The following is a 23043-nucleotide window of genomic DNA, read 5'->3' as shown; positions in this document are numbered from 1 at the left end:
AATAAGCACAGGCCTGTCCGTGTACTTTCGTGTGGCTATACGTGTGTGTTGTGTACACAGTGGTGCTGGGCACTATTGATTGGCTTTGTTGGTGAAAAACCGCAGGGCACAGAACCCAGCTCGGCACGGATACTCCAGTTCTCCCCTCATGCAGAAAAATGCATGATTAAGGCCCGACTGACATGTCTAAAAAGTCCTGGAGAGACAGAGAGAGAAGAGCAAACGGCTCCATATGCTGCCCCATGTGGTCGTGGCATCCCAAAAGCGTGGCAATGCTGGCCGTCTGGCTCTGCATCAGGCCCTATAGCCTCTAATCACCAGGGCTGACACACAGTAAACACACTATACAGCACTATAGGAACTTAAAAGCCACAGTGCTCAGCACACTTGGGTATACAATGTATACTTTTAACATGTCTGTCATGCTCGAGGCTTTCAACTATGCTGTCAGCCACGATATGCATCAGACATGGATTCAATGCTGTGTGTGATATAACCATTGGGTAAAGGATGACAGCCCTTGAGCTCCATGATAAGCACTGTCAAAGAGACATAACATATGTATCTATATGCTATGCTTTACTTAACGCTCCAGCAAGCTTTGGTTGACTTTACCTGGGGTGGCAGGTGAATTCCCCTGCTTAGTGTCAGAGCTCAGGAGCAAGAGGATGAAAGCAGCAGAAGAGCTACAGTGTCTCACCAGGACTCCTGCAGGTTTGGACTCTCCAGGGGGATCTCTATCCCCCAGATGGGCCCTCTGATCATCAGACTCCTTCCTCAGGGTGATGGAAGCTAAGCAGCCTTCTCAATGCAGCCCTCCATCCAGATGGATGGATCACAGGTCAAATCATCCCAGACAACTGACTGGGGACATTTGGGTGGCTAGTCCCAGGGGGACAGCATGGGACAAGCGGAAACCTGCATGAGACTAGCAGCTGCAGCACTCCCTCCTGGCCTGACGCACCCGAGGGTGTACCTGCTGCTCAACTTGTGCCCCAGTGGCATGTGACAAATGGCGACATGCTTCTGCACCCCTGCGTTGTTAGATCAGTTGTCCTGATTGAAAGCAAAGCAGCACACATCACCCAGATCCATGATATCTGCAGAGAGATGGAAAGACAGGAACGAGAGTGTGTGTGTGTGTGTGTGTGTGTGTGTGTGTGTGTGTGTGTGTGTGTGTGTGTGTGGGCGGGGGGGTGCTCAGACAAAATAACGTGATATCATTCTAGCGCATAAACGTATGCAATTTTCTGCAATAATGGGGCAGCGGAGATGAGCATATGCACTGCCATCATTTTATTTACATATGGATGAGTCCTCTTTTGTTTTTATGCACACCAGTCCCTTCATTAAAATGTGCGGCTCAAGCCATTCAAAGAAGGATCATATTTCATAGAGGAAAAAGGAGATTTCTAAAGGATTTGGAAGAAATAAAGCAAGAAAGAAGACAACTGAGCCAGGCCTCCCACTGAAGTTCCAGCAGCCTTTATTAAAAGTGCTGCATGATTGATAACCTGTCAGTCATCAGAATAATCACGACCAATCCCGTCCCTCGCAGCCAGCTCTGCCTCCCGCCCTCATCTTTTATGCCCCTATCACCCCCGACACATCCACTTGCCATTGAAAACCTGTAATTGAATGAGTTTTTGTCATTATTGTGATTAATCATATTAATTTGAACTAATTAAGAGATGGTTTGAAGTTATGACAATTAGATTAATGAAATTGGTTTTTAACTTTTTTTTTTCTTCTTCCCAGCTAACCTAATAAAAAAGGGAAAATCAGACCAGGACTGTTATGAAACAGTTGGCAATCTGGATTTTGGGTCTAATTGAATGTCTGATTTTATTAATGATGAAATTTATAAAAGTCCTTGAGGGGGAAATTAACGCAGATTCGGCAGCTAAGAGTGGAAAATCAATTAAAATTCCTTGAGATATTCCTGTCATGAGAGGCACAGGCCCTGTTAACCCTGGTCCTACTGTGAATGGCTAGTGTGTACACACAGGGGCAATAACTAAGGAGATATGTTGGGTTTTAAAAGATGAAAAATAAGCATTAATAACCCCCGAGGAACCTGGGGTTATTAGCAGCTCAGGACTGGAACTGGTTTATATTTGTTCAAGGTTTTTTTTTTGTGTTTTTGTTTTTTTCTTAGCTGAAATTCTTTACACTACCTCCTCATTACAATCTAGAACCCAATGAAAGATCCATTTTTACATCTCATCAGACCCTCCTGCATACATTAAGGAGCTACAGCCCTGCATCACACTTCTTATCAGTAGGTCTTCTGATCAGGCACCTGATTTAACTGTTATCAGGTTTATCGTCGCACATCTGACCCCCATATTGGCTGGTGGGGGGCTGTTAAAGTACTAGTGGCTTCAGGGAGCTGTTATCAAACAGTTTATTCCTGTTAGGTTCCCCTGGCTGTTATCATCCTTTTTTCTCTCTCTCTCTCTCTTTCTCTCTCCAAGAAGTCTTCCTACTCATAAGGCCATACGGGTCATTTCTTTTAACACCGATTTGACCTACAGGAATATTTCATAAGCTGATGTCAGGAGATAAGAATTAGATATGGTCTGCATCTTTCAAAACAACTACAACCAAAAATGATTAGGTTTTACCTGAAGTCAACTCTAAGGTTCATATAAGCACCAGAAAGACTGGACATCAGGTTCCTTTTGCGTGTTGTGTGGTCATCCTCATGTGGTTACTCAACCAGCCCTCACAGCTAACCAGTCGAGGAAATTTCAAATGAACAAAATCTGTTCAGACATGAGAATTATATTGAAGGTTGTGTTAAGATCAGTCAGTCAATATAGCTTCCACAGGAAGTTGAAAACTGGAACCAACACCAGAGGTCCAGCTTGGACCCCCTTGTTTTTGGCTTGAAAACATGTGGTTAATTTCACAGGATTTGGTGCAACCATTCTTGAATTGGTGCAAGAGTGGTGAGTGGCAGCGGCACTATTGGGGGAAAACAAAACAAAACAAAACACAAATAAAATGAACACATATTAAGCACCCCAAATTTTTATGAAGCATTTGTATTTGACACACTTTGTCAGATACAATAACCGTGTGATTCCGGTTGGGAGATGATCCGTCCTTTTAAAGGTCAGGATGGTTGCGTGTTATGAAGTCTGAAACTTGCTGCTGAAAATTTGGGGCATTTCGTTCACTCCAGTCTCCTCCCGTTGCTGACTTCTTGATAATTATTATATAATCATTATGAATGTTGCTGTATGTCATTTCCTTCTTTGCTCTGATCTTAATGAGAACAGCCACAAGAGAATATCTACTAGTACGTTCACGTAGCCCTTACTTGTCCAAATATTCGTGACAAGTACGTTTAAGATATAGCAGGCAAAATCTCTCCACCTATCAATTTTCGTCATATAGTCATGGTGTGGATCTGTGGATCACGTTGGTGTGTCTGTGTGTCTCTGGTCCAGACTGAATTCCTCAACAACTGTTAGATGGATCATCATAAAATTTTGTACAGACATTGAAAGGTTATGGAGGATTAAGCCAAATGATCCCCTGATTTAACCTCTGGCGCCTCCGTGAGGTTCTGTGTGAAATGTCTAGACAACATATTGGCTGGATCTGTTCAAGTAAGATGTTGTTTAAATAATGTTCCTACTGTTCTCTCCTGAATAGAAACGATAGGGGTTCTGAGTTTGGTTTGTTTGGACGGCAGCCAACCAAGTTGTCACAAGGTTACTACGTTAACTTAACACAATAATTTACACCGTCAACCAAACTCTTTGAATTACCTTGAAAATGCTTTTCAAGACCTTGTGCATAGATGAGAAGTTAACTTCGCACCATTGCTCTTGTTTTTTTTTTTTTATAACAATATTTGCCATTAGAAATAAGTGATTAAAAAAAGTTAAATTCCATATGAGTCAAACTGTATAGTTTTTGGGTCCATGCCAAACAATCCCCATCTTGTTGCTTGGTCACTGCAAGTGATTGACACCCAGGTCAACCCCTGCCACTCTGGGTGCAGTAGGGGTCTGACACTTGTGTTGCATGGGCTCCACGCGCTCCTTCAGCTCTGCATATTCACCAGCCTGTCTCCCACTCTGCAGGCCAATTCATAATTAACAGCTGTTGGCTTGTCAAGAGTGGCCCTGGCCGTGGCACACACACTTATATTTATATTCACTGTGAAGACCCCCTTGCCATGGATGGATTTCAGAGGCCATGAACCCATCCTCTTCCCCTGAATGATGGACACTCACCTGAAAGCTCAAATACACACTCAGTCAACCTGCTCTCTCCATCCAACCACTGCCCCCTTCCCTCTCTCCCTCTCCTCTCTCTTGCTTCCTCACTCATTCCCTCTTTTTTTTTTCTCTCTCCCTCCTGCTCGGCACCGTCTGCCACCATGTCAGGAACTTTTGCATTAAGTCCAGTCCGTCTGGCCTGCGAGGAGGCAGTATGAAAATGAAGTGCGGCCGTGGCTGGCCCTTTCTTTCCTATGTGTGTTTGTCATGCCTGTTTAGCTGAAGTTGAAATGTAAATATAGACCATGGGAGATCTCCACCGCGATAGGCTGCTTGAAATTCTAATAAACAAGTAGCTGTCCACCTGTAATAAATGATACCCATAAAAAGGGGTGATTCCTTGAGCAGATAAAGATGAAAAGTAATTGTTTGTGCTCACACAAAATTAATCAGATCAAAACAGGGGCAATCATTTTAAAGAGACACCAGACCCATAAAAAAGGCAAAGCTGTGATAAAGTATTGGCTATCAGGCATGCAGTCTGAAGGTTAGTATTACAATAATATGGAGGGCCAGTATTCATGTGGCTGGAGATAGCATTATTGCATATATTCATATATTTACGGTACATACAAGCAGATTCACAAAGACATTGGTTGTACAAGGTCATAAGCAAGGGAGCGATATACAGGGTGGATATTATAATTCCATTCAAAGAGATTCAACAAAAAAAAAAGCACAATAGTGATATTAAAATGCCTTCAAATCCAATACGAATACCATTAACGTGTTTAACCAGGTAAAAATGGACGCACATTTTACAAGCAACGTGTATGTTAAAATGATCTGGCAGAACCACTGGCATATAGAAGGCTAAACTGTAATTTTATGAACGACTGAAAACTCAACAGTGTCTCAGATAAGTTAAAAAGTTACACCTGGAAATAAATCTTAAAATATCTTTTAGTTTGAAAAATAGTAATAGTAGAAGTCGACTGGTTTTCAACATGTGAAGCCGTAGTTCAGGGGGAAAAATGGACGTGAGCTTGACTGTCAAAGTCGATGTCAGAACTGAAATACATGTGTTGGTGTCTAAATGATCTGTTTGGCTCCAGCCACACATTTTACACTAGCAGTGTGAGACACCTGTACCGGAAGTTCTCCTACATGCTAACATTAGCCTGCTGACTGTATTCAATTAGAACCTAGCAACAAAGTGAATGGACACTAAAAAAAAAAAAAAAAAGCCACATTATGACTATTTCAGCCGATGCCACAGGCTTGTGGTCGGCAGTTTCAGATTCATTGGGGAGTGCTTCAAGATAAAGCAACAACACCTGGACTCGCCATCTTTGGACTATTTCCTGTTTGCCACCATTCCACACAGGCCATTGAGGGACTTGGAACCTCCAACCAAGGTACTACATTTTATGTCATTTATGTTGATGGAGTGAAGGCATTAAATACTTTTGGGTCTTGAATCAGACTTGCTATTTATATTTATCTCTTGCTGGCTGGACGTTATATTGTTTATTTCAACTATTTGCAAAAAAAAAAAAAAAGTTATACAACATGCAACTATAAACAAGACTTTCCACATGGTAAAAGAAAGCCTACTGGGCCTTCAGCACGTCAGCTTAAAAGAAATGAACAATTTACTCGAGCTGCACAATTTGTGGAAATTTAATCACAGTATGACTTACTGAAAAAGTCAAATGGCAGGAAGGTGCAATATTTGTCAAAATACCAGTTTGGATGCATGTTGTGATGCTGCCGAGATGTGCCTGCACAACATAGTCTACAGACTTAAGAACACATCTTTGTTTGATTTGGATCTCTACATGATCATTTCAGTTTAGAGCTTTTCAATGAGTTTTTCAACATTCCCTGTATTATGATATAAATTACATTATGGGCAGAATATCAGTCAAAAAAAGCAGTTTGATTTTTTTTTTCTCTTCTCCAAAATAAATGTGAACCATTGAATACTGTGGTGTGTTTTGATCGAGGAAAATGTTAATTTCATTTCAAAAGTGCTCTCTCACTTAAGGGGATTTTTTTTTTTTTAAAGGTGAATTAATGATATCAGATAAAAGTAAATCATGTTTTGTTCTTTAAAAACAGATTTCAGTGGGATGTTCACTTGGATGTTAAGGGGATTTAAGGGGTAACAGAAGGCCTAATACCTTTTTAAGGGACTCAAGGTAATTATACTTGTACATACATGTAGCAAAGAAATGGATAATATTACTTTTGGCAATTGCAGAAAGATTTTAATGTACTGAAACCTGTATTTGTATGGACTTTTACGGTATTTAGCACTTTGATAAATGAAGGACAAGGGCATGCTCAGTACTGTACCTGATGGCATTTGTCTATCACCATTTTCACGTGTGTGTAAAAAGAGGCCCAGTACAAATCAGCATCGTGTCTTGTTTGCTTTGCCATGGCTGCCATCACTTGTATTGAAACTAGCCCACTTGCGGTGCCAGCCAGGGGTGTTCCCTTTACCCAGATGCCATAGTGATCAACACACAAAGTGCGTGCCATCCGGTCTGAGGACCCAGATATGATGACCACCTGGAAAGAGAAGAGGCAATGCAAACATGGTTATTTTCACAGCTTTGATACGCTAAACACACAAAACCCACCCCAGCACAAGGGCCAGTTGCAGTGTTTAGCCATGAGGACATAGAGGAGCTCTGCTCAGCTCTTATCCACTGGCTGTGGTCCTATGCGATGTGTTTACCAGAGCACTGGAGAGAGACATGAATGCACACAAACAACAATGGCGTTCACTCGCCACCTTGGAGACCATCCATACTCTATTTCTACCACGAGGCACGTTTGTTTTTCCCTCTATAAATCCTCCTTTTTCCTTTTACAAGCCCTGCGTGATAACTAAATCCTCTTTCATTTGCATCCATGAAGTCTTCTTCTTGTTTTACAGGTTGAACAATCACCATTGGAGGTTCTTTTCCAGGGACCGATTTTTCATCTCAAAATGAATCACAGTTCACTATCCAGTCCTGTCAACTGTCAGTGACCTGCTTTTCTATTTGAGTGCATTGCTGCCAAACTAAAGTACAATGAACTCTGATGGTGTCAAATAGAGGAGATCAACAAGTCTTCCATTTAGCAGCTGTTCTAATTGAGTGGGTGATGAGACCAAGGCTTCTCTGGAGGGTATTGTATGCTTTGGCAAGTGTCTCATCTTGTTACAGGCAAAAAGATTGCATTTGAAAGAGCCAGCAGCCAAAGGCAGCACTTGTGTGGAACTCTTAACAGCGACCAAATTCCCTGCTCTTTTTATTCTTGTCTGGCAGGTTGTAATGGAGTTAATTGTACAATAAAAGCTATTCTCTGAATCATTTCCTCTCTGTCCATACAAGATTGATCACGGAACCAATCCTTTCTACTGCTGTAATTTTCATATTTAATGAGCGTGACTCCAAAACTATTACACTAATTAGTCAAATCTCACATATCGGTAATGATGCTCGCAGTAATTAATATTGTATTTAATTAAAAAATGACCCATTTCAATGGCTTGCATGCAGGCGTTGCTGGTTGGTTTGCCTGCGGGTAGGACGGGATGTTGGAGAGGGGGTGTGTGGGAGGAGGGTGGGGGTTGGGCTGTTGGACAGTGCAGTGGAGATGGATAGAGAGCTAGAAGATGCGGGGAGGGGGGGTGGGGGGTTGACAGGTGTAGGTGCATTGAGTGGCTCTCTCTCTCTAGCTGTGCCACTGCAGATTTCCAGGTTCCTGCAGCATATGTCTGTGTGGTTAGCATGTGCTTGAAACCCCCTCTTTCTTCCACTGGCAGCAGACAGGCTGTGTGATTTATGTGGGGCCCCTGTTCCACTGTGCATACACTGGAAAATCTCCAGTTTACACAAGAATTGCCTGAAAAATGAGATCTGTGACTACATTCTTTTCATTAGCAGCTTACGCTAGCGTGGAGCCTGGGAGCCTCTGAGCTCCTAATGATGCGCACGCAGGCCCGTAGCCTCCCAGCTGCTCTCAGGCTTTCATTACCTACAATATTCATGTCACAAACACTCTTATTTAATTTCCACAACAATTAAAAAGGAAAACACTTGTGAAACTTAGGCTGCTTGAGGCAGCTGAGTGCTGTGTGTTCAACGGCTCAAATGTTTGTGCAGCAAATGTACACACACAAACAGACATTTTGATGATAATAAATAAAAATAAATAAATAAATAAAGAGACGCGATAAACAACGGTATTTTTAATATTGTATTCCACGCAATGCAAAGCCCAAGAGCCTCAAGATAGGAGATGGTATTAGGATGTAAACACTGCAGTGAAATTTTATTACCATGTGGCTCATTTTCCAAACACACGTAGAAACTAAAAACATTTCCTGTCCATCTCTATAGAGATGGATGTTCTCTCCAAGTGGTCTGTCTGCTTGCCCTCTTACAAACATGCAAACAACATTCAGTCTCTCTCAGAGAGAAGAAGAAGAAGAAGAACATGCAAAGACCAGCCACTGCCCCCCTAGCCCCCACCCCACCCTCCCCACCTCTCCTGCCATCAGTAACAAACAATGATGCTCTCATCCCGGGCAGCAGTTCAGTTCTCTTATCTAAATAAGATTTAGCCTTCATTTAAACGGGGCCTCCATCAGTTTGGAGAGATGGCAGAGGAATAGTCAGCGGGATAGAAGACCTAGGGCACCTCATTTTATCTTTATTTATGTCTCTCTGCTTCGCTCTCTTACCAGCAGCAGGACTGGTTGTGCACATGCCACTGCCGGGACGCACTCAACAATGTAATTGGGGTGATGAAAAATTATCGTGATTGGGGGCATTGCTTCTCTCCCCCTCACCGCCCTGTGGTCCCCAGCTCACATCCGCTCCTCCCAGCACCCTCTCCCCCCCTGCCTCCTCCAACCAGTAATAACATCCCCGGGCCCATCTGTCACCATCTAATGTGACAAAGTTTTTATCGCATGTATTAAGGCGGCCAGATTAAAAAGTAAATACGGCAATCTCACCAGGCCCCTGCACTGGCAGGTTATGGCGCATTTCACGGTGGCCTGAGCACCTCATCAGTGTTCTGCCGCCTGTGCCCCTGGCAGGGAAACAAACAGGCCCCCAGGGAGCAGAGCCTGGGGGGGTGGAGGTACAGGGAACCGTGGTGGGTTTGTGAGTGGGTTGCGGTTGGCTGCAGGGGGAAAAGAAGGGGATGGGAGGTGCTCAGCAAGCAAGGGGGATTGGGGTTAAGGAGATGTTAACGGATACCATTAATGTTATATGTCTTCTTCCCCAAGAGGTAGACGACAGCCTATATTGCCCCTTTGTTCCCTCCACGTTTTCTCCTCTTGCTCTCCATGGGTTAAGAGTGTGGAAGGAACCAGAAAACTGCATGGAGGGGAAAGAGGCAGAGGGCCAACAAATTGTGGTAGAAACAGCTTTTTCTCACCGAGGACGTCAAATAAACGAAGCGACTAAGCGCTGAGTTGGTTGTTGATTCTCCAACTGAGATTTTTTCCATGGTGTGACCGTGCTTTCAGTCGTCCTCTGCATCTCTCTGCAACCATGGTCAATGGCTTGCTTCTAAAGTAGGTGTTTTCCATCTGGCCCATCCATCCCGGCTCGGCACTCAGGAGGAACACACTGTGGCTCTAGCACCGTGGCTAGCAGATGGGGAACTGAATGCGGTGTGCCTGTCAGATTAGCTCCTGTAATGGCTCATTTGGGCTCCTATGAGAAGATATTAGCACATGTGTTCCATACGTCTGTGTTGAGCTCCATTACACTACCAGGAGAAACCTTCATAAACACAAAATGCACAACTCAGGAGTCATCTTAACAAGAGACACCAAGTGGAACAGAGTAGCCAGTATTCTCTAGACATTTAACAGCGGCGTACAAGCTGACTCTGGAGGACTTTGGACAGCAATTCAAAACAGTAACGTGCTGTTTATTTGTGTCCCAAACATACACATGTGTGTTCATAATGAATTGGCTAAAGCCCCTTTGAATAAATCCTTAATGAATCTTAGCGGCAGCAGGCTTGGCTGAACTGCCGACAGAACATTGTGCGGAGATTGTCAGCCGAGCATCTGGGATAGGTGGGCTGCGTGCTGGGCTGCATGGCTGACAGGCTGGCTGCTGACAGCTTTGTGACAGGTCAGTGTCTGTGCAGGAGCACTATCTGTAGCTTCCTCCAGAGGGAGAGCCAGGGAACATGTGTAGCTGTCTCTCTGCCTGTCATTAGGGGCTGCTTAGCGAGAGGGCCCCAACGCGCCACTCCAGTTCACAATTAACTTTGCAGGGCGCTGGGTGTGACAGACAGTGGGTAGTGCAGGATGGTGTCGGGCCAACAGCGAGGACAGGGCGGCCGCTGTGCTGCTCCCGCCTGCAACAGATGCTAGTTCAGATGCCAGGGACCTCGATGTCACTGACCACTCTCATTGCCCCACCATATCCCATGGACCTGACATGGCATTTGGACAAAGACCAGGAAATTCAATGGCAGCAAATACACGTGTCTCACTCTGCATAATCTTCACTGACAGGCTAGTATTCTGTGCTTTGTATTGTGCAGTTAAAGGAGCTGCGTGCGTGCTACAGCTCATCAAAATAAAACCTCATGTCATCCTCTCCATCTGCCGAGATTGCAAGTTTGAACAAAATGCAACTGCATGCATTGTTGCAGCCCTCTATTCTGCATTGAGGCCTTCTCTGTCCTGCCTCAGCACTTCAGTGCACTTGTGAGCACGCTTGTGTGTGAGTTCGAGTGCATTTGCCTTTGCACGCGTGAACTTGATGTGCTGACAGCCTGCTGATGTCTGCCAGCCAAGCAGCCACACTGCAGATGGAGGACACCCATGGTGCTGAAAAGGCCAGGGCCAAACACTTAGGAGTCAATTCACCAGAAAGGAGCCCACCAAGAAAGGTCAAGTGGACACATTACTGCATTCAGTGAGGAAGACATGGACTTTATAGGGCGGAAGAAATCAATTCATAATCTCCTAACTGAAGGTTTTTCTGTGTGTGTGTGTGTGCACGGACCGAATATTGCTGTATCTCTCTCTTTCCAGATGCGTGTATCACGATGCTGTATCATTGAATGACCTATTGTGTATGAAGTCTTAACACATACAAACACACAATTTCAGTCACAACACTCACCTTATCCACCACGAGAACTCTGCACTGAGAATCTAAATAGCACAGTTCAGCTTATAGACTGTAGACTATAATACCACTGTGAGGAAGAGAGGCAATCTCTGAGCCTTGGGAAAGAGATATTTTATAGAACACTACGATTCACGTTGCAGAGAGAGGATATCTATTTAAGTCTTAACAGATTCAGTTGTTTTTTTTTTCCAGCACCTCAGTATTTCTGCCAAGTGGCCATCTATCATTGATTCCTGTAGCCATTGTGATCAGATATGTGAATGACCTCTCATTAAGTCAAATGCAGCAGATTAATCAGGGCCATTGGGTCCTGTTCAGGAGCAGGATGAGAGAAGGGGGGGGGGGGGCATAATGACCGGGGTATGAAATGAGATTGAGAGGAGGAGGAAAGGAACGTAAAGACAGAGGAGAGAAATGGATCATCCCTCGGAGGCAGAGAAAGGTGAGACTAAAGCTGTGAATGGGTGTGCACACTGGGCGATAAATGTAGCTGCAACACTTACGGAATTAATCTGTTCACTCACACCGTGTGTTATAGGAAGCACGTTACGTCTTTGAATGTAATTATTTCACCAGCTTTGCGGCAGTAAGGAGATAAAGATCCGTACGAATAAAGACCTCACAACATAAAACATCACAAAAGATGGATGGGATCTTCATTTGGATTGTTGAGGATGAATATTTGCTCTTATTTGTCTAAAGTCTTTAAAGTTGGTAGGACGTTTGTTCTGCAAGTGCAGTACATAAGCTGCAACACTGATATTCTTGATCACATAAATATGTCAAAGTCAAGTTTTTTTTGAAAAATGCTGAGAAACACCATTGGGCTTTTTACATGCCCTCCATATGATTTTCTTTTGACGCTGCGCATATTTCATTTGATTCTGTAGATGCAAAATACTTGATTGTACTTTTTCTCCAATTATATTTACTTTTTTGTTCACATGTGAATACTCTATTTTTTTTCCTAAATTGATTTAGAGAGAAATCAAGTGTTGAGGGATCGCCTCCTTTATCTACGTCACCTACTTTCACTTTCACAAACATAGACATGCATTGTCCGAAGTGGGCTTAAGTTCTCACTGATTTTTTGAAGTTTCTTCAGATTTTTTGCTAAGGCAAGGACGGAGAAGATTTCAGCAAAGGAAATTCCCAAATAACGAACGTGACTTGTGCTTATTAACAGAGAATGAATTGCGTGGAAAGACGGTAGTTAAAATTTTCAGGAGCTGCCACCTGAAAGATTCCTTGTTTTGTTGGGGGGGGGGGGTTGTTTTGGTTAATTTGGCAAATTATCTGTATATCACCACAAATTTCGTTTCCCGTTCAATTTCCTAAATGAATCAGCAGTCTGCCGTTTTCCAAGAAGAGCTGACTTTTTTCTTGTCTAAATGACTCTAGCATATACTGTATCCATCCATCCATCGTCATCTTCCGCTTATTCCTACACATTAAGGGTCGCGGGGGGGCTGGAGCCTATCCCAGCATCAACGGGCGAGAGGCGGGGTTCACACTGGACAGGTCGCCAGTCCATCGCAGGGCCAACATAGAGAGACGAACAACCATTCACACTCACATTCATACCTACGGTCAATTTAGAGTATTCAATCAGCCGAGTCCCCAATTGCATGTTTTTGGACTGTGGGAGGAAGCCGGAGTACCCGGAGAGAACCCACGCAGACACGGGGAGAACATGCAAACTCCACACAGAAAGATCCCGCACCCGAGCCGGGACTCGAACCCGGAACCTTCTTGCTGTGAGGCCACAGTGCTGACCACTGCACCACCGTGCAGCCCATATACTGTATATTATGTAAAAATGAATTTTCTTTCTTGTATTCCCCCAGTTACCATGAAATTATTCAGAATTCCACATCTATTATTAGCAATCATGAGTGGGAAGCGTGTATTAGTGTTTTCATGGTTTTCACGTGAAGCTCACACATTGGAAATATTGTGAGAATCAATTTCCTGTGTCAAGTACAATCAGCTGTTCTCGCAGCAAGAAAGCCATATTAGCTGGGATGTCACGTTTCTATACATCACAAACATGATGTAGTAAGAATTAAACATGTCAGATGCTGGAGTACATTTCCTCCAGATGTGTTCTAACGCTCCCCACGCCTGCTGGGGAGCTGTGTGTTGGTCTATGGGTGCGTTTGTTTCCGCTGTCTGAGGGGTCGCGTGCATCTGGTCACATGAGTTGATGCTCGTCCGGACTTGAGTGGATATTGATGGGTGGACAAGGTCAAAAGCCAGCGGCCTCCCACCTCTTTGGCCCAAATATTAAAGCAGTTGGAGGGAGGGGCCTGATTTCTGTGGCCGGTCAAAGTGCCAATCAGTTCTGATTGGTCCCCCTTCCTCTGGTGTGAGTGCTTCTGCTGGGGAGCAAGTGGGGTGGTGGGGTGGTGGTGGTGGTGGTGGTGGTGGTGTTGGGGGGGGGGGGGGGTTGTGATGTGATGGGTACATACAGTAATGTTGGGTGGGGAAGGGAGTCTTTTAGCTCGACTCCCACTACTTAGAGTCTTTGTTTCACATTATGGTATTCCTGATTTAATTAACACTTCAATTAGATGTGATTGCATAAACACTTTGATAATAACAGCACAAACCTGCTTGTAAGCGGAGCAACATTTGAAGGCGTTTTTCTCATTATGGCAATGAGAGCAATCTTGTTACACAAATGATAATTAGGTGTCATTAGCACATACAAACTGGGTTAATTAGGGAGCAGGAGCACAAACACTTGAGATGGACTGATCAAAGTTCCAGTCTGACATTGTTAATCCAGTGAAGGGTGCGGCTACAGGATTATCGCATGTATCAGTTATAAACTAAAAACAAAATATACACAAAGAGCCATCTCTTATGGAGTGTATTTTATCATACTCTCAGGCTCCTCCTTATCAACTCCAGTTTTTCCTCTTTATTCATGGAATATTCCTGTTGTAATCTGTAGCTGCTCAGCATCCCCCGCAGCTACAGCGTGATGGTAGACTCACACCTGAACTTTTGATACTCTTTAGAATAATTGCATATCAGCATACAGCATCACGGTGGTGCACACCAAACAAGCTCTCATGCATGGCAAAAACCCTACTGTTTGCATAAGCCCATTTATTATGAGTGATAGCGCTGCCTTCACTGACATTTTGTAAACTGGAGGCGCCTAATCTTGTTTGGGCTTGATACTTATTAAAATACAAGAATAGTCAGGCAGCCGATGTCCAAAGCAGCGCTGGCCATGTCCTGATAGGCAGTGTGGGTTTTTTTTTTTTTTTTTGGTTACAAATATAAATACATTTGTCTTGTAGCAGGCTGGCTGGCTAAGTCTATGTCCGCTGTCCGAGGTGAGAGGAGCCTTGTGGCTGCTTACCTCGGTCACATGATTTATTATCTAAAAGCAGCGAGTAGGAAGACGTGGCTGAATAAGAAAAAGTTCACAATGGCTGACCAGAGATTAGGTCCATCTCCAAGACTCATAACCCTTCACAGCTGACTCCAACAGGTTAGAGTTGTACAGGTCAGAGGAAATGCTGTCAATATCACATGAAGATGATCAGATGTGTGCATCTGTGGAATAAAGGCAGGTGGTGGTGGTGGTGGTGGTGGTGGTGGTGGTGGTGGGGGGGGGTTTGCAGCTGAAGATGGGGGGGGGGGTTGCCGAAATAATTGAATTTTACAAAGACTGGCAGATATCTGAATGTGACTTTGTGCTGCTCCAATCCTTTATCCCTTCCCAGTCCGAGTATTGACAGCTAAAAACAACAGCCATTATCTGTTAATTACATTAACATTTTATCAGCTGCGGGTTGCCGGGGTGCATGTCCCACAGCTGGAAGATAGCTGTCAGTCAGCAGCATGGAGGGGAGTGGGTAGGGGGCTAGAGGAGCAGCAGGCCCTAGAGCAGGAGAAACGGCCTCCTCTGCTCCCTGCCCTACTGCCCCCTCCAGGCCTAACAGGGAGGGTGGCTGACAGGGGCCCGCCGCCACCTCCTCAGTTGCACAGAAGACAGGCCAAGATAACCACTGACACCTGCCAAGCTATCCAACCCCAGGGCCAGGGATTCAAACTCAGGACAATAGACTTGAGACTCATGCTGATCAATGTCATGCTGCAGCTCTCAATGAGAACTACGGGGGGAGCTGTTGGCTCTACAGCCCTCTGTTACAACTGTAATTGTGCTGGACTCTGTTTGAGTTATCAGTGTATATCAAGGGACGCTGCTCTCTGGCTCTGTTGGCCCTGCAGCTCTTTTCTCATTACAGCTCTCATATGTTTTATTTATGCTGTCTGTAGAGTGTCCAGCTCTGCCTGGGCTCTGGCATGAGTGGCAGTGCCAAACAGAGGACAATGAGAGCAGATGCCAGCTCACTCTGCAGGACTTGGCAGTGGTCTCCATGTGATGGCCTCAGTCGGAGATTGTTGCAACTCTGCCTGCAGGTCTTCGGGGTGATCCACAGACCTCAATCGCATTAGCCTCCGGCTAGTAGGGCCCCTGCCGTGGGGACTTGGGCCTGTCCCTCCCTGCTCCTGGCTCTGTTTATTGATTGGTAGCTGACTTATAACTTAATATTTCACCTGCTTATTTTCCCCACTGAGGCTGCTGCCTGTCAGGGGGTGGGGTGGGGTGGGGGGGAATCAATGGGAACCTTGTCTTAGCAGGGGAAGGTCTTGGCAAGGGTCAGCTGCTGATTGACAGGAGCCCTGCATTCAGTTGGCAGCAGGACAGCTCACGGTCAATGAGAAAAGCCATGTCACTCTGACCATATTGGGTCGCCTCACAATTAACATGGTTACTATGTTTTTACACGGGTGCTGTAGTAGTGTCCAGTCACTGAGGGGACGAGGACCAATAGCTGGGCTGAATGCACACAAACACATACACCATACACAAACCACTGCTGACAAAGAGAGAGTAAGAAAGAAAGAGATATCAAGTGTAGTAATCAAAATGAAAAATGGGTCTCCGGCTACTTTAAACAAGAGCTAATTTATCACCAGAAAGTACGGATAAGTAGCCGAGTTGTTGCCGTTCAGTAAGTACCCGTTCTGCACCAAATTATTCCACCCCTGCCTCCGTGCAACCATAAATCATACACTTCCACACATCTTTTCCTATTAGCAGCCTTGCTAGGCATGGTCGCGTGCTCAGCTACCAAACACAGACTAATAGGCTACAACTTTTAATTTGGAGAATGCAACTCCCCCTTTAAAGCTCCCCTCCTCCTATCCCTCATTTTCACCCCGCAGGTCCTCACGCCACAACATTATCGCAAACAGGAGCATTCCGCAGTAAATGCTGTGCTTTCTCTTAGTTCTTGTTTTCTGTAGTATGACCCAGGGGCTTCAGACAAGAGCACAGCCCACGACTTAGATAGAGCTGATCTTTTAGCTGCGGATAAAGGGGGAACACCTGCCTGCAGTGTTCGTGCTGGATGTAGACCCGTCAGACTGGTACAGCTGGGCAAGTGGCTGCGTTTAAAATTTGCAGCAGGGCTGCACAATTAATTGCAAGCGGCAGAATGACTTCTTGCAAGTTTCAAATTGCAGGAAAGTGCAATATTAAGTAAATATTGTGTCGCTGCAGAGCTATCCTGCCTGCAAAATATATGAAGCGCATTTAAGAAAACATTTTTATTTGATACTGATTCCCCACAACATAACACTATACCAATATTTATTGGGTTTTTAGTGAACATGAGAATAATAACGTAGAAATAAACTTTCTTTCTAATTTAGGAAATCTTATGATTATATGAGTCCAAATAATTGTAATTAGTTTGTTTGTTTTTTCAAATCGTGAAGCCCTAATTCACAGCTGGGATCAAATCAGGTCAAGATGATCTTGCAAACAACTTACGGCTCATTATTTTCTGCAGTCGTCCTTAATCCAGTATAAAATTGTCATTATTAATTTTGTCGAGGGAACCCATGGGCATTCCAGCGCTGGCCAACAAAAACACGCTATCCCTGCAGCTCTCCAGATGAGCAAGCTGTTCAGGAGAACCATGAAATGCGCCATTGTGCTGTATTGTGACCTTTGAGGACAGTGTCTCTCAAACCACCATAAGGAAATAACCAGAGATGCTGAATATATAAATTACATCACAAGCCCTTCACAACCCCCTCCTCAATGGAATAACAACAACAACAGCAAAACAATGGCGAGTGCAATAAATTCATCACATGGACTCATAAGTTAGAGCGGGAAGTCCCAGGGAAGAGAACAGCGCCAGCCCCAGTCAAATGCTAAGGGTGCGTTATAGGTGATGGATGGAGTCTTTGACTTCCAGTAGAAGTGGCATGATGGCCTGGCATCTCTCTGAAGTGCTCCGCTCGCATTGTGACCAAATCCTGTTATGTCCCTGTTTCATTGTGGTGACAGCATGAGGAATGCTTGGTTTTGTTCTCCCCACTGTTGCTATCCATCATGTGTGGAGAAATAGAAAGAGAGCACAGTGGCACTCTGCCTTACACCTCCCTTACCCCCACCCCAGCACCACCACCCCTGCACACTCACACCTTCCCCTGCACACTCCTCTCTCTTTCTCTCTGTTGAGACATCCTGTCTTCGCCACGGTGCGCTCCGGCCCCCTCCTTTCATCTACACGTGTGTTGTTAAATTATCCCTCCTGTTTTTCACATACTCCATTCCAGGGGAGCTCTCTTTATGGGGCATGTGAAAGGACAGAAGAGGAGGTATGTGCTGCAGCTCTATTCAGAAACACTTAGCTCGTAAAGACAGCCTCCCCTTCCCCAATCAATTTGCTCCTTAAAGTGCGGATGTAATTTGAGCTCAGTCAATGTGCTCGGTGTTGAAAGCATCCTGCCTGGTTTTCCTAACCTGAAAAAAAAAACCCCACTAATGTCCAAGCATCTAATTAAAGCCCGAGTCTCACTTGATCACATTCTGGAGCGGTCAACGGGCATGTGTGTGTGTGTGTGTGGGGGGGGGCAGTGTAATAGTGTAATTATCACCCCCCCCCCCCTTCCCTCCCAAAGTGGTTAAAGCTAATATTTAATTAGAAAATAAACAGAAAATGGAGGCCTTGGTATCCAATCATGATCAACGATGCAGAGCAAGGACCTATATCGTAATAAAGGGGGAAACTCCCAGCTTATATTACCACATAAAAGAATCATAATTAGTCAAACGTAATTAGCAGAACATTACAGAATTACTCGGCTGCACAGCAATGCCTTTCATGCTTGTGTGAAGAGAAAACAAGGAGACGACTAATCAATGAGCCTATCATTCCATTGATATGGATGGTGATTATATGGTGAAGAGAACCTTCCTGTAACACAATACAGTCTTTAAACATACACACGAGGGTGTTGTCATTCTCTCCCCATTGCAATGGCAATGCAGACGAGGCTACAGGCTAATGCTGCCTTCAAATGCTAATGTTTTCACGCATACATAGAAATGCTGCAATTTGTTCTCCTCGAGAACTCAGAGGAGGGAATTTTCTGTAAACTCACGAGGTGCGTGAGGTTATGAAGGTTAATGTATTGTATCCTTAGCTGCTTTGAGTTTTTCTTTGTAATTTTATCATTTGTATGTCAGCAAAATGTTGATATTCCCAACACACTTATCTTTTTTCTCCTTCATTTGACCATTTCCTGCGTTACCCATTTGCTAGCCAGCCAAACTCTTAGGGTGGCTTGCTGGAGGCTTTAAATAATAGACACTAACATTAACACTAACATTGTTTCTCTCTATTTTGAAATACAAGAAGAGTCAACATTTCTGGGAAAGAAGTAAAGAATGACAAGGCAACGAAACGAGTCTTTTTTGGATGTCGGTGTTCACCGCTGCACTGCCAAGCCTATCCTGTGCATGACTTGAGAGCTCACGAGTGCCATTGGACGGCAACACTAGAAAGCTGTAAGTATTAATATCACTGTCCATGAGGATAAAATAATAGTAATAAAATAACAAACTAATGCATGTTGTTGTTGTTTTTTTTTTGCTGAGAAATGTCAGGCAAAGTACAGAGACATGCTGTGTGTGCTGTTAACTTGTAACCATCCAGAATCTGGCTTTGCATGTGTCAGTGTGTATGACGCAAGCTCTAGTGTTGAGATCTTATCTCATAAAGAGGCTTATAAATGTACAACTATCTCATGTCACATAAAGGAGCCCACTGATTTATTCCTATTGATCAACTGCTGGGGGCTGTGTCAGCCTTGTAACGGAAATCAACACTCCCTCTTAGCCAAGGCAGTCTGGCTTCACTCTAGACATATGCACACAAGTCGTCTGCTGCTGGACTGTACGGATTAAAATGGAAATTATGCATGATTTATCACGCTTCACTTGAAAGTAACTTCATGAGAGGAGGGACACAGTGTGTATTGTAGAGAGAGTGGCGGGGCAGGTGGACACACAGAAACACATGAATATTGCAGTAGGAAACCATGCAAGCACTCCATCCCAAACTTTGGCCAGCTTTTAAAAGGAAACAAGTGGAGTAAACTGACACCCAAGTTTACCAAGTGTTTATGTGACATCACAGCTGACCAGTGCTAGACAATGACCCTCAACCTGTCTCTGTATGGTGCCCCAGAGGTGTCATAAAACCTGGGCAGGGAGCTTTGCTTGGGATGACAGAGTGCCAAGCGCTCTCCCACCAGGACCTAATTTCCCCCTGTGAAAATGGATAGCACGTCCATTGCGTAGCTTAGTTTAAAATGCAAAATGTGGACATTATCTGGCATGGAGATTCAGCGGCATCCATCACACTATGCTAATGTAGCCCAGTGGTTAAGATATTCTAATGTAAGCCACCCTGGAGATGTAGAGGAATTAACACAAACAGAGCAGGGCGGCGGGAACACAGAGGGGTCAGGAGATAGGACAGGGGAGCTACTCCAGAGACAGGCGGTGCTGGGCACACACACACAAACCCACAGGCTAAAACACCAACACACACCAGTGTTTCTGAACATGTGCAAATGCAGACATACTCATACACACTTGCATTTTGTAAGCACACACTCTAACGGCTAGGAAAAACGCCAGTCTGCTTGTCAAAATTTGCGAAGTGCTGTCACTTTAAACACTGATATCATCTTGTAAAATTGTCAAATTGACAGCAAAGATACATCATTTGCCCTTGATGTTAAAGGTGAAGTCAGCATTTCTGAGATAAATTTTAATATTTGAACTCGGTAACCAAATAAGTCTGCCCCCAAATTCATAGATGCCAAGGCAACAACAGAAACTGCGTCGCTGACCAAAAGTTAAAACCAAGAGCGCCTGTTGCCCAGGGGCAAGTTTAATGTCTTGAGTCACTCTTTATTGTTATGTAAATAGATGTGGTGTGTTGTTTGAAGTGCTGACACAAGTGTGACCAGGAAGAAAATCACACCGCAGAGTAAATTCTCTGACACTAATTTTCCTCAGGTTCTACATACAAGAACACTGGCAGGAAAAGTGATGTTACTCTGTTACTCAGGCTGGGACATGCAAACCAAGGGAGAGTAGGTGTAATCCTCCACATTTGCAAGGTACTATCTCACAAAACACACACACACACACACACACACACACACACACACACACACACACACACACACAGCAAGACCAGCTATGTGTTAAGAAAAAAAAATTTTGGGTTAGAATTGCTGACTGTTCCTTTAAAGCAATTACAAAAGAGGTTAAACCCACCTCCCATTTGCAAATGTTTGCACTCTTATTTCCTGACAGCACAGACAAATCGCTAGCTTGATTAATTCTCCTTTCACATTCTTTTTCCCTGGCTGGAGAAATGTTTCCATTCACATTACAGCTGCAAAAGTGGTGAGTTTGTTTTCGCTGTCCTGCGGGCTGTTTTTTCTTTTTTTTTTGGGGGGGGGGTAGTCTTGCGAGGGGTCCCAGCAGAGATGCTGTCCTCAGCTTAGCAGAGCTCATGAAAGCCCAGTCCCCTGCTCTGCCTGCCAGAGCTGTAAGGGAAGGCATTATTATCATTATATTAATGTGACATTAATTGCTTTTACTTTTTCACTCCATTAAGTGTGCTCTATCTCTTTGGGAGCCTGGCCAGATGGTTTATCACTTCCCGTGCTGTTGGTAGCACCATTAATGGGCTAAGACACTGGGCTATAAAATAATTGCGCTGCAGTGTTGGAAATGTTCAGCGTGCTAATTGAAAAGTAATTGCAGAGGTATAGTGCAACTGTCACGCCATAAAAGCCTGTCATAGGAGAGGAGGAGGGCTTTCTAGTAAAAGGCTATTGTTTGCTGTCATACAGTACAGCAAGTGGTCAAAGAAATGGGCTAACAGCCTTTATGCTAAACGTTAACAGGGGAAATGAGCCATTGAAACATGACTCGTCTTCACTGCCAGCTCTCATATTAATGTAATAAATATATCACAACAATTCTCTTTTACACTGCAGTGATTTACATTATCTAAGTGTTTTGTTATGAACCATGTCTAAATATTAAATTAACACCGGGAGCAGGAGTCAATTAAAGGAGTAAGACGACAATGCGGCACCTGTGATGCGACAGTAATACCTTCACACCAGTCGGATTTCCTTGCTAATCTACTGTCTATTTTAACAGAATGTTCACAAATCCAACAAAAGGAAATGCTAATGTGTGGACATTTCCATCCACTACAGTTGTACTGTGTTTGTTCATGGAGAAAAAGCAGTCGGTGGCGCGTAGGTTCTCCCGTCTGCTGCTGGAGAAGAAGAGGTGAGATTAAAAGAGCGCCAGTAAAAACTCAAGCCAACAAAGAATGTAAAACTTGGTGACAAACCATGGAAAAACATAGTTTTCTGAACAACTAATATTACAGCTATGTACTCTTGGAGGAGATCAGGTAACAGCCCTGACCGTCACATGATTGAAGTATCAACCCACTTTTACCGCCGTTTGTCTATCGCCTGACTTTTCCGCCTCTTCCTTGCACTAAAACACTTTTCAAAGAAAAGGTAGAGATGCATTTGAAATCTTCAAATAATTGCTCAAATTTAAAAATGTGCATGAAAGGATCTGAATGGAAACCAGCGAGATGTCACAAGATCAAAAGGTCAGAAAGAATTAAATGCACGGCGGTGACACGAGGATGTTCAGTTGTTTGCTGTGCACATGCACAACAACAGCAGACTTTGGAGCCGATGACATTCTGTTTTGGAGAGTTGATGCAGCATTTGGAGGTGTGAGCGTCGATGTGCGCCGCTCTGCGTACGCTCCCTCATGTGTAGCCACATAAAACATTTGGTGCTTTCCTGATTCCTGCATGTCTTGTTGAGATATAAATCAGAATTACAATTTCAATAACCACAGCACGATCAGTAACGAGATATGATTTACTTCTAATGAACCTTAGATATTACATTGCAAAAGTAAGAGTATTACATCGTTAGGGTGTTAATGTAACATTATAAAATGCTATTAAGCTGGCAATTCATCAACTTGAAAAATAAAGGGGGTGTTTTTATTGCTCCAGAACTTATAGATTTCTATTTTTTTTCCCCCTTCACAACTGAGAAATGAATACCGGCAGATTCTCCCCAAATATTGTGCCTTTTCCTCTCTTTTTTATGGAGTAGTTTTCCTGACGCTGGTGGACTCAATAGCTGCTAAGTGTCAGACTGGAGTTTGTGTC

Source organism: Aulostomus chinensis, chromosome 17 (genome assembly GCF_037954235.1).
Source record: "Aulostomus chinensis isolate RoL2024-O1b breed Wild chromosome 17, RoL_Achi_v1.0, whole genome shotgun sequence".
Classification (NCBI taxonomy): domain Eukaryota; kingdom Metazoa; phylum Chordata; class Actinopteri; order Syngnathiformes; family Aulostomidae; genus Aulostomus; species Aulostomus chinensis.
This window is presented reverse-complemented; position numbering follows the sequence as displayed.